We start from the raw sequence: 11,487 nt of genomic DNA on the forward strand, positions 1-11,487 counted from the left end.
TATAAATTGTGGTCCTCCATAAATTGTGTATTTCTCAACAAGAGAGTGGAATGCAATACACATACCCAAAGGTAAATACTTGGAGGAACACAAACTATATTGAGGCACAAAGATTGCTAAAGAATGATATGCCACAAAGACATAACAAAGAGAGACACAAGCAATGAAGCAGTCAAAATATACCAATTGAAGCAAGCAATCAAAGGATATCAACTGAACCAACTAGACCAAGGATCCTATGAGCCACAAGAATAAATGATATTATGATATGAGCAGAGGAGTGTTCTAAAGAAACTAGAGAAGCTCCCCATGATTTGTGCACAAATAAGAATATTTGTATTGGATACAAAGTGCACAAAATAGGATCATAGCTCCCCCAAAATCAATAGAAACTCACAACCAGTGCAAGTGAGCATATAGGAAACAAAGCCTAGCACTTGCAACAAGCACATGGTTGAGCAACATGTAAAAGAGGCAACTTAAGAATAGGCTCAACCAAAATGATGTGTGTGAGTCATGACAAAGCACTTGAGAAGACTAATATAAGGATGAGCATAAAGCATCAACATAGTCTTGGGTAAATGAGATACACGGTGCATGACATGTCCTCCCCACACACACCAAGCAAAATGGTTCACAAGCACACTAAAATTGTAAAAAGAATAACCAACACTTGTGACAACCTAGTGAAGATAGAAGATGAAAGCCTCATCAAGACGAGGGATACCAAAGATGGGAAAAGCCTCATAGAGATAAGCATGAGGAAAATAATCTTCACCACACAAGAGTGCATCAAGATGCAACGAGATAAGACACACACTCAAGGCAAAAGCTTTCATGGAGCCACCAAAGAAAAAAACAAAAGAAAGACAAGGTGGACGTGAAAGAAAGGATATCATCTAGATATGCAACTTCTCTCAAGTGTATAAGATTCTACGTAGACGAAATCATGATGATATATATCTACAAAGAAGGATGTACACCCGAAATAGTTACAACACGAAGGAACAAGATATCCAAAAGAAAGTCATGGATATACCAATAAAATATTTGCTTGGAAGCATAGCACATGGCTAGATATGGTCTTATTGTATATAAATGAATTCCTACCACACAACCATCAAAGACATCACAACTAGCAACAAGAGATTATTGTTGGGATGCTTTGAGAAAGGAAACAAATATCACAAGAAAGAATGAATAGCATGCCATGATACAACCTACACAGGTAGATGCAATAAATGTGTGCATGTAGTAGATGATGATACTTGTTACCGAGATACATTGGAAGGATGTAGTAGAAACCAATTGAAGTTAGAAAGTAGTTCATTGATCATCCTAGCTTGACTCCAATAAGCACATGGTGACAACACCTTCCTTTTGAATGATCCGAGTATCCAATGCATCTCCAATGTTCCTAGAACAACAACACAAACAAAATGGTACCCAAACTCATTGGGACCAAAGGTTAGAAACATCAATACATAGGACAATCTCCACATAAATATGTGCAAATAGATATGAAAATGAATTTCATACACATCTCATCCGATTTGAGACTTGGTGGAGATTCCCCTATATATTGAGTCAAAGAAAGAAAGCATGCCAAATAAAATACATGAAGTAAACATGCATGCTCAAGACTTTCAAGAACCGAAACCAAAAGAAAAGAAATGCCAAGTGAAAAGGATACCAAATGGAGAAATCATCACTTGGAAGATATCATTAAAGATACATCAAGGAATGAGATATCCATTGATACACACTAAACTAAAGATGTCAAACTCCCAAAGAGAGGATGGTTCCAAACCAACCAAGCTCTCAACAAAGTTTCATGATGGCACAAAGTACCAAAAAGAAATGGCTTGCCTTCCACCAAAACACACTTGATAAGGATCACAAGAAGAGTGTTCTAAAGAAAATAGGATAGCTCCCCCACGAGTTGTGCATTATATAGGATTTGCATCTGAATACAAAATGCACAAGGTGCGATCACCACTTTCACTATATCTAGAAAACACTAGACAAGAACAAGAAATAAACAAGATCCACAAGTGGTAGGGAAGACAACGGGAGTTGACACAAACCTTGGCAAGAGAAAAGGCAAATAAAAACAAAAGCCAATGTAAAGATGATCAACAAATTCTACCACACATAAGTGACTACCAATTGTCAAAGACAAGAAGTATTTGAAAATAAATCCCGGTGGTAGATAACAAGGACATCCAACATCATCTTCACAACAAACACAAGAAAATTGCAACTTGTAGAGCTAACATGTCACTTAGGAACAAGATAATTAATCCTATCAACTCTAAGTGACAATATCTCAAATGTACACATTTTCTAGGCTTGTAATGTGCACATAGCATATTACTCCCCCATAATGTGATACCAAAGAAAACTTAACAAGAGGAAATAAGAGGATCCAACGAGAGATAATTAATGGACTATTTAGAATTTGAATTTCTCATGAGAAGACATACCACATAGCGACTAGATAATCTTGAAATATCAACACTAGATGGTATTACTCATGTGCACGCAATTATAGGATTGTGAGGTGTACAACCCACATCACTCCCCCATAATGGGATATTCCATTAATCTCTCACAAGAGCCAACTAGGGTACAAACAAGAAGCATAAAGGCTCAACGCATGACACACACGTACGTGATGTGCAAACCAACACACACATACTTGATTTCTCAAGATAAGAAAGTTGGAATCACAACATATACAAACACATGCAAGGAACAAAACCAAAACATGAAAGGAGGCAAGTAACTTTCAATGTAAACAATTTAAGTATAAGTTACCGCAAGGAGGCACATTGGATATAAGATAGAAACTTGATAATCCAATTGACTTGGCTTGAGACAATAAGAATGATGAAGTCCCCTTAATTCTTCATAATGTAGCCAAGTCTCCAATGCCCTCCAACAACACCTATTGATCAAGTTTGAGCTTGTTGGTCACCAACCAAGTTGGGTCCTAAGAGGTTAGTCACAATAGGCTTGGCTACCCAAATGGTTCTTTTCTTGACGCCACTTTGAGTACCAACAACTTTGGAAAACACATTGTCAACCTTATCCTTCCCAAGAGAATAAATATCATCAATAATAATTGGGTTGGATAAGTTACCACTAGTGCATGAAGAAGCGACGTGACCTTTCTCACGACATAAGTAGCAACGTCTACTCTTCACTTTCTTCTCACTTGATTTTTCCACAAGAGAAGCATTAACTTGAGTCTTCTTGGGAAGTGGCCTTTCTTCAACTTGAGGTTGAGCATGAGATTGAACTTGTGGCCTCTTCCCTTGTTGCTTGTCACTAATGGCCTTCTTCTTCAATGGGCAAGATCTAACATGATGCCCTTCAATTTTGCACTTGAAGCAAATAATCTTGGCCGAATTCTTGACTTGTTCTTGGCCCTTCTTCTTGTTCAACTTGGACTTCTTCTTCTTGTTGGAGTTGAATCCAAGTCCACCTTTGTCATTGGGGGATTTTTGCACACTCAAGATATTGTTGAGTGTGGCCTTCCCTTCATGACACTTTTCCAAGTCTTTCTTCAAAGAAGTGACTTGTGCCTTGAGCTCTTTGATTTCCTCTACATGGTTAGTCTCAACACAAGCACTAGAGGAAGTATAAGCTTCATCGTGAGAGCAACAAGGCAAGGAAAGCAATTCATCACAAGATGTACCAATGTTATGCATGGATGAATCATGAGGACTAGCACAAGGCAATATAGCATTTTGACTAAAAGTAGTGCTAGTATCCACATGAGGCTCACTTGATGTTACCTTAGCAATCATGGCCTCATGAGCTATCTTTAGCACATTATGGGATACTAGAAGATCATCATGAGAGCTCGAGAGCTTTTCATGGCTTTCTTCCAATTTCCCATAATTGCTAGATAGCAACTCAAGTTGAGCCCGTAGCTCAACATTCTCCTTCAAAATGGATGCTTCACAAGAAATAGAGTTAGTAGCACAAGCATCATCATTAACAACAAGAGGAGAAGGCAACTTGGCAAGCTCTTTTAAATAGGAAGCTTTAAGTTGAGCATGAGACTCGGTGAGTTTAATGACCTCACTCTTAATGACCCTAGAGCCATTTTTGAGGTGCTCAAAGTCCTCAAGGAGTCTAGCATGAGCAACTTCAAGCTTAGCATTTTTAGTTTTGAAATCATTGGCCACCTCAAGAGCTCTATCATGAGATTCCCTCACTCTAGATAATTCTAGAGCAAAAGTCTCCTCAAGAGATTCGGAGGTGGTTTGTTCATGTTCAAGAGCTTGAGATAGCTCCGCGATCTCATTTGCGTAATCACGCTCATGAGCTTCCATTTTCTCAATGGTGACCTCATGCTCCTCTAGATGAGATTCCAACTCCTCAATGTATTTCTTGCCATCAATGGCAATGGACATTATTTCCATGAAGTTGGAACGAGCAATTTTATTTTTATGAAGAGCTTTAAAAATCATTTCCCCCTTAGTTTTTAAGGAGGCAACATTATCATCTCTTCATCATTATCCTCATCACCATTAGCATCAACATCATCATCAAGAGACATATTGGGGTACAAAGTAGGAGATACCTTTGACGCCTTAGCCATAAGGCAAAAAGCAATAGATGATGATGTAGGATCCCTTGAGGCACCATTAAACACCACATCTTGTTCCATGGAGTGTTGGTTTCCTCTACATTGTTAGCACAACAATTCGAGGAAATAGATGCATTTTTATCATGGCAACAAGACATAGCAAGCATATCATCATGAGATTTAGTCAAGCAATTTCTACATGATATGCAAGGACTATCAACACAAGCATGTGAAACATTTGGAGTGCTCGAAGTGTTAAAGTCCAAAGAAGGAGCATTGCAATAAGATAGTGATGAAGGATCACCAACGATAAGCACACTATCATCATTGCAATGACCAACACTACTCACCATAGCATTACCTTGTGGCAATCCACATGTAGGTGAAGTAGAAGAAGTTGAGAAGGCAACACGGCCGGAGGTGGAGGGAGAACAATCATCCCCACAAATCTTGGACACACCATATTTATCTTGAAGCTTCGTCCACAACTCATGAGCATCCCGGAACGGCATGAGTTGAAATATAACTACATTGCTCAAAGCATCGAAAAGCACATTAGAAGCTTGAGCATTGAGATAAGAGTTTTTCTCATCCTCTAAAGATAATCTTTGGGGATCCTTTGGAGGAGAAAAACCCATATCTACAATTCGCTCTAAATTTGGGTCCATGACCCTAAAGAGATTAAGCATGCGAATTACCCAAACATCAAAATTTGTGCCATCGAAACTAAGAGTGTCAGAGAATCCTAATCCCCTAGTCGACATCTTTACTCTCTAGGCGGTTAAGCCTAACAAAGAGAGACGAGGCTCTGATACCAATTGAAAGATCGTGGATGTCGCCTAGAGGGGGGGTGAATAGGCGCTTTAAAATAATTACGGTTTAGGCTTGAACAAATGCGGAATAAACCTAGCGGTTAATTTGTCAAGCACAAAACCTAAAACAACTAGGCTCACCTATGTGCACCAACAACTTATGCTAAGCAAGATAAGTAACTATGTGATAGCAAGATATATGACAAAGAACAATATGGCTATCACAAAGTAAAGTGCATAAGTAAAGGGCTCGGGTAAGAGATAACCGAGGCACGCGGAGACGATGATGTATCCCGAAGTTCACACCCTTGCGGATGCTAATCTCCGTTTGGAGCGGTGTGGAGGCACAATGCTCCCCAAGAAGCCACTAGGGCCACCGTAATCTCCTCACGCCCTCGCACAATGCAAGATGCCGTGATTCCACTAAGGGACCCTTGAGGGCGGTCACCGAACCCGTACAAATGGCAACCCTTGGGGGTGGTCACCGAACCCGTACACTTTGGCAACCCTTGGGGGCGGTCACCGGTACCCGTCAAATTGCTCGGGGCGATCTCCACAACCTAATTGGAGACCCCGACGCTTGCCCGGAGCTTTACACCACAATGATTGAGCTCCGAACAACTCCAACCGTCTAGGGCGCCAAGGCACCCAATAGGAACAAGCTCTAGGGTGTCCAAACACCCAAGAGTAACAAGCTCAAGGGTACCAAGCACCCAAGAGTAATAAGCTTCTCAACTTGTAACTTCCACGTATCACGTGGAGAATTCAAACTGATGCACCAAATGCAATGGCAAGGGCACACGGAGTGCCCAAGTCCTTCTCTCTCAAATCCCACCGAACCAACTAATGCTAGGGAGGAAAATGAGAGGAAGAACAAGAAGGAGAACACCAAGAACTCCAAGATCTAGATCCAAGGGGTTCCCCTCACATAGAGGAGAAAGTGATTGGTGGAAACGTGGATCTAGATCTCCTCTCTCTTTTCCCTTAAAAACTAGCAAGAATCCATAGAGGGATTGAGAGATAGCAAGCTCGGAGAAGGTCAACAATGGGGGAAGAACACGAGCTCAAAGGATAAGGTTCAATGGGGAAGAAGACCCCCTTTTATAGGTGGGGGAAAATCCAACCGTTATGCTCACAGTCCGCACAGAGCGGTACTACCACTCCAAGGAGCGGTACTACCACTAGGGCAGTAGTACCCCTTTGAAAAACAACAGCAAGGAGGCAAAAGGCCAGTAGAACCGCCGGAGTGGTACTACCGCTCCTCCTCACGGTAATACCGCTCGACCTCACGGTACTACCGCAAATGGTAGCAGTACTACTGCTTGTGAGCGATACAAAAAAAATACTTCCGTGCCTACCTCCCAGGACTTGGGACGAGTTTTCTGGTCCGGAACGGTACTACTGCTGTAGGAGGTGCGGTAGTACCACTCTGTAGCGGTAATAAAAAATTACATCCGCTCCAACTCGCGGTAGTACTGCTCCAGCCTTTTCAGAACACCAAAATTGCCACAACTTTTGCAAACGGACTTCGAATTCGATGAAACCAAGTTTGTTGGAAAGCTAGCGACAAGGGCTAACACAATCTTGAAAGAAATATCAATAACAAGCAAAATATAAAAGGCCCATAAGAAAATGGAGAGAACCCTTCCTCGGATAAGACCGGTAAAACCTCCGACACCGAAAACATCATAGAAGACACATGTGAACTCCGTTTTCGATGAACTCAAGCTTGTCATCAAGATGACCATAAGCTCTAAGACTCACAAAGAGAACCAAACAAGAACCAAGAAACATGATGCAAGGATGCAATGGTTTGAGCTCTCTACTAACGATACGATCAAGCTACCAACTTGAGAGCCCCCCTTGATAGTACGACAAACGATCCTATAACCCGGTCTCCCAACTACCACCACGAGACCGGTAAAATAGAAAACCTATCAAGGGCAAACCTTTGCCTTGCACATGGTCCACTTGAGCTAGATGATGACGATCTTGACTCCCTCAAGTTGGACCACCTTTCTTGATTGCGTTGGCTCGATGAAGACTAGATGATTGCTCCCCCATAGTCCACTATGGGTGAGCCACTCTTCGGCACATCTTCACAAGTCCATTGACACCATAATGGATGGCAAGATTCAAGCACTTGGTCTCTTCATGATGCTCCACTTGAACTTGCACACGGCAATCTTGATGACGATCACCACTTGATGTCATCCTTTCCATGGGTTGTATGATATCTTCCTCTTGACGCAAACCCATGGACACGTACCTAACCCCACATAGAACTCTCACAGAGACCATGGGTTAGTACACAAAGTGCAATGGACAATGCTTACCATACCATGGGATCACTTGATCCCTCTCAGTACATCTTTTACGCTTTGTGAGTTGATAAACTTGATTCACTCTTGACTTAGTCTTGATCAACCTTGAATCTTTCCAACTGTCTTCATTTGGATGATGTCTTGAAGGTAAACATGAATGATCACACAATCTTCTTCTTCAAGACATGCTTGCAATAAGCTCAACACTGACATGACCAATCTTTGGATAATTCCTTAATAGCACCTTGGTCAACTCATAAACTCCTTGAAACCAACACATGGACTTCAAGAAAATCCTATGGTCAAATCCTTCAAATATAACTCAAGACAACCATTAGTCCATAGAGATTGTCATCAATTACCAAAACCAAACATGGGGGCACCGCATGTTCTTTCACATCCCACTTATTATTAACCCCTATCGCAAGCATCCGCAACTACGAAAGAAGAATTAAGGTAAACATAACTATAGCATGAAACATATGGATCCAAGTCAGCCCCTTACAAAGCATTGCATAAACTATGATTTAAGCTTCTGTCACTCTAGCAACCGATCATCTACTTATTACTTCTTAATGCCTTCCCCTGGGCACAAACAATGGTGAAGTGTCATGTACTCGACGTTCACATACACCACTAGAGGAGAGACAACATACATCTCATCAAAATATCGAACGAATACCAAATTCACATGATTACTTATAACAAGACTTCTCTCATGTCCTCAGGAACAAATGTAACTACTCACAAATCATATTCATGTTCATAATCAGAGGGGTATTAATATGCAAAAAGGATCTGAACATATGATCTTCCACCGAATAAACCAACTAGCATCAACTACAAGGAGTAATCAACACTACTAGCAACCCACAGGTACCAATCTGAGGATGTTGATGGAGATCGACCCCCTATCGATGAGAGGTGATGTCGCTTGAAGCTACGTCGGTATTTCCCCAAAGAGGAAGGGATGATACAGCACAGCGGCGGTAGGTATTTCCCTCAGATATGAAACCAAGGTTATCGAACCAGGAGGAGAACCAAGCAACACAATGTAAACAGCCCTTGCACACAAATAACAATACCTCGCAACCGGACGTGTTAAAGGGGTTGTCAATCCCTTTCGGGGCACGGCGCCTCAAGATAGGCAAAGGACATGAGGTAAATTTGTAGTAGATTGATATATCGAACGCCAAATAAAATAAATAAGAATAAATTGCAGCAAGGTATTTTTGTATTTTTGGTTTAATAGATCTGAAAATAAACGCAAGGAAAAAGTAGATTGCAAGGCAAATATATGAGAAAGAAGACCCGAGGGCCGTAGGTTTCACTAGTGGCTTCTCTCGAGAAAGATAGCAAACGGTGGGTGAACAAATTACTGTTGGGCAATTGATAGAACTTTAAATAATTATGACGATATCTAGGCAATGATCATTACATAGGCATCATGTCCAAGATTAGTAGATCGACTCCTACCTGCATCTACTACTATTACTCCACACATCGACCGCTATCCAGCATGCATCTAGTGTATTAAGTCCATGAAAAAATGGAGTAATGCATTAAGAACGATGACATGATGTAGACAAGATCCTTTATCTATTGCGGCAGATATAGATCTCATCTTTTTATCCTTAGTAGCAATGATACATACGTGTTGGTTCCCTTTCTGTCACTGGGATCAAGCACCATAAGATCGAACGCACTACCGGGCACCTCTTCCCATTGTAAGATAAATAGATCAAGTTGTCCAAACAAAACCCAAATATCGGAGAAGAAATACGAGGCTATAAGAGATCATGCATATAAGATATCAAAGAACTCAAATAACTTTCATGGATATAAAAAGATATAACTGATCATAAACTCGAAGTTCATCAGATCCCAACAAACACACCGCCAAAAGACTTACATCATATGGATCTCCAAGAGACCATTGTATTGATAATCAAGAGAGAGAGAGAGAGAGAGAGAGAGGAAGCCATCTAGCTACTAACTACGGACCCGAAGGTCTACAAAGAACTACTCATGCATCATCGGAGAGGCACCAATGGAAGTGGTGAACCCCTCCATGATGGTGTCTAGATTGGATCTAGTGGTTCTGGACTCTTCAGCGGCTGGATGAATATTTCGTCGACTCCCCTAGGGTTTCTGGAATATTGGGGTATTTATAGAGCAAAGAGGCGGTCCGGGGGTACCCGAGGTGGGCACAACCCACCAGGGCGCGCTTGGGCCTCCTGGCGCGCCCTGGTGGGTTGTCCCCTCCTCGGTACTTCCCCCGGGTGCAACCAGGGCCCATCTTCTTCCTTTTGGTCCATAAAAAATCATCATAAATTGGCGTGGAATTTGGACTCCGTCTGATATTGATTTCCTGTGATGTAAAAAACATGCAGAAAATAGCAACTGGCACTTGGCACTATGTCAATAGGTTAGTACCAAAAAATGATATAAAATGACTATAAAATGATTGTAAAACATCCAAGATTGATAATAAAATAGCAAGGAGTAATCAAAAATTATAGATACGTTGGAGACGTATCAGCATCCCCAAGCTTAACTCCTTCTCGTCCTCGAGTAGGTAAGTGATAAAACAGAATTTTTGATGTGGAGTGTTGTTTATCATGACATATCATATTCTTTTATAGCATGGACATATGGAACTTTATGTGATTCAAAGCAATAGTCTAGTTTTGACATAATAATTTAGATAATCAAGCTTATCAACAAGCAACCATGTCTTTCAAAATATCAATGCTAAAACAAGTTATCCCTAGCCCATCATGCTCAAACATTGATCCATTCATGAAACACACTCGAATATTAGCTACACCCAGTATACGATCATATTGCCTCCTAGTTGGTGCTTTTATAAGAGAGGATGGAGACTCAATTTCAAAAATAAAAATTGCATAAAGTAAAAGAAATGCCCTTCGTAGAGGGAAGTAGGGATTTGTACAGGCGCCAGAGCTCAAAGCGAAAAAAAAAGAGATAAAAACATTTTGGGAGGTGTATCCATCCCATCAATGAAAACGACTCAGAGCATCCCAACACTTTCCCTGCTAGATATATCATAGGCGATTCCCAAATAGGAAAAAAAATTATTCCTTTTTCCACCAACTTTCAATTTCCATGGCTAGCTGTATCCACGGGTGCCCTCCATACCAACACTTTCCAAGGAATTTATTATTTGACAACATAAAGTAAATTCATTTTTGCATTTCGGGACTGGGCATTGATGTCTACTACACAACCTTCTTCTTGTAGACGTTGTTGGGCCTGCAAGTGCACAGGTTTGTAGGACAGTAGCAAATTTCCCTCAAGTGGATGACCTAAGGTTTATCAATCCGTAGGAGGCGTAGGATGAAGATGGTCTCTCTCAAACAACCCTGAAACCAAATAACAAAGAGTCTCTTGTGTCCCCAACACACCCAATACAATGGTAAATTGTATAGGTGCACTAGTTCGGCGAAGAGATGAAGATACAAGTGCAAAATAGATAGTAGATATAGGTTTTTGTAATCTGAAATAATAAAAATAGCAAGGTAACAAGTGGTAAAAGTGAGCATAAACGGTATTACAATGATAGGAAACAAGGCCTAGGGTTCATACTTTCACTAGTGCAAGTTCTCTCAACAATAATAACATAGATAGATCATATAACAAGCCCTCAACATGCAACAAAGAGTCACTCCAAAGACACTAATAGCGGAGAACGAACAAAGAGATTATGGTAGGGTACGAAACCACC

Source organism: Triticum aestivum, chromosome 7B (genome assembly GCF_018294505.1).
Source record: "Triticum aestivum cultivar Chinese Spring chromosome 7B, IWGSC CS RefSeq v2.1, whole genome shotgun sequence".
NCBI lineage: Eukaryota > Viridiplantae > Streptophyta > Magnoliopsida > Poales > Poaceae > Triticum > Triticum aestivum.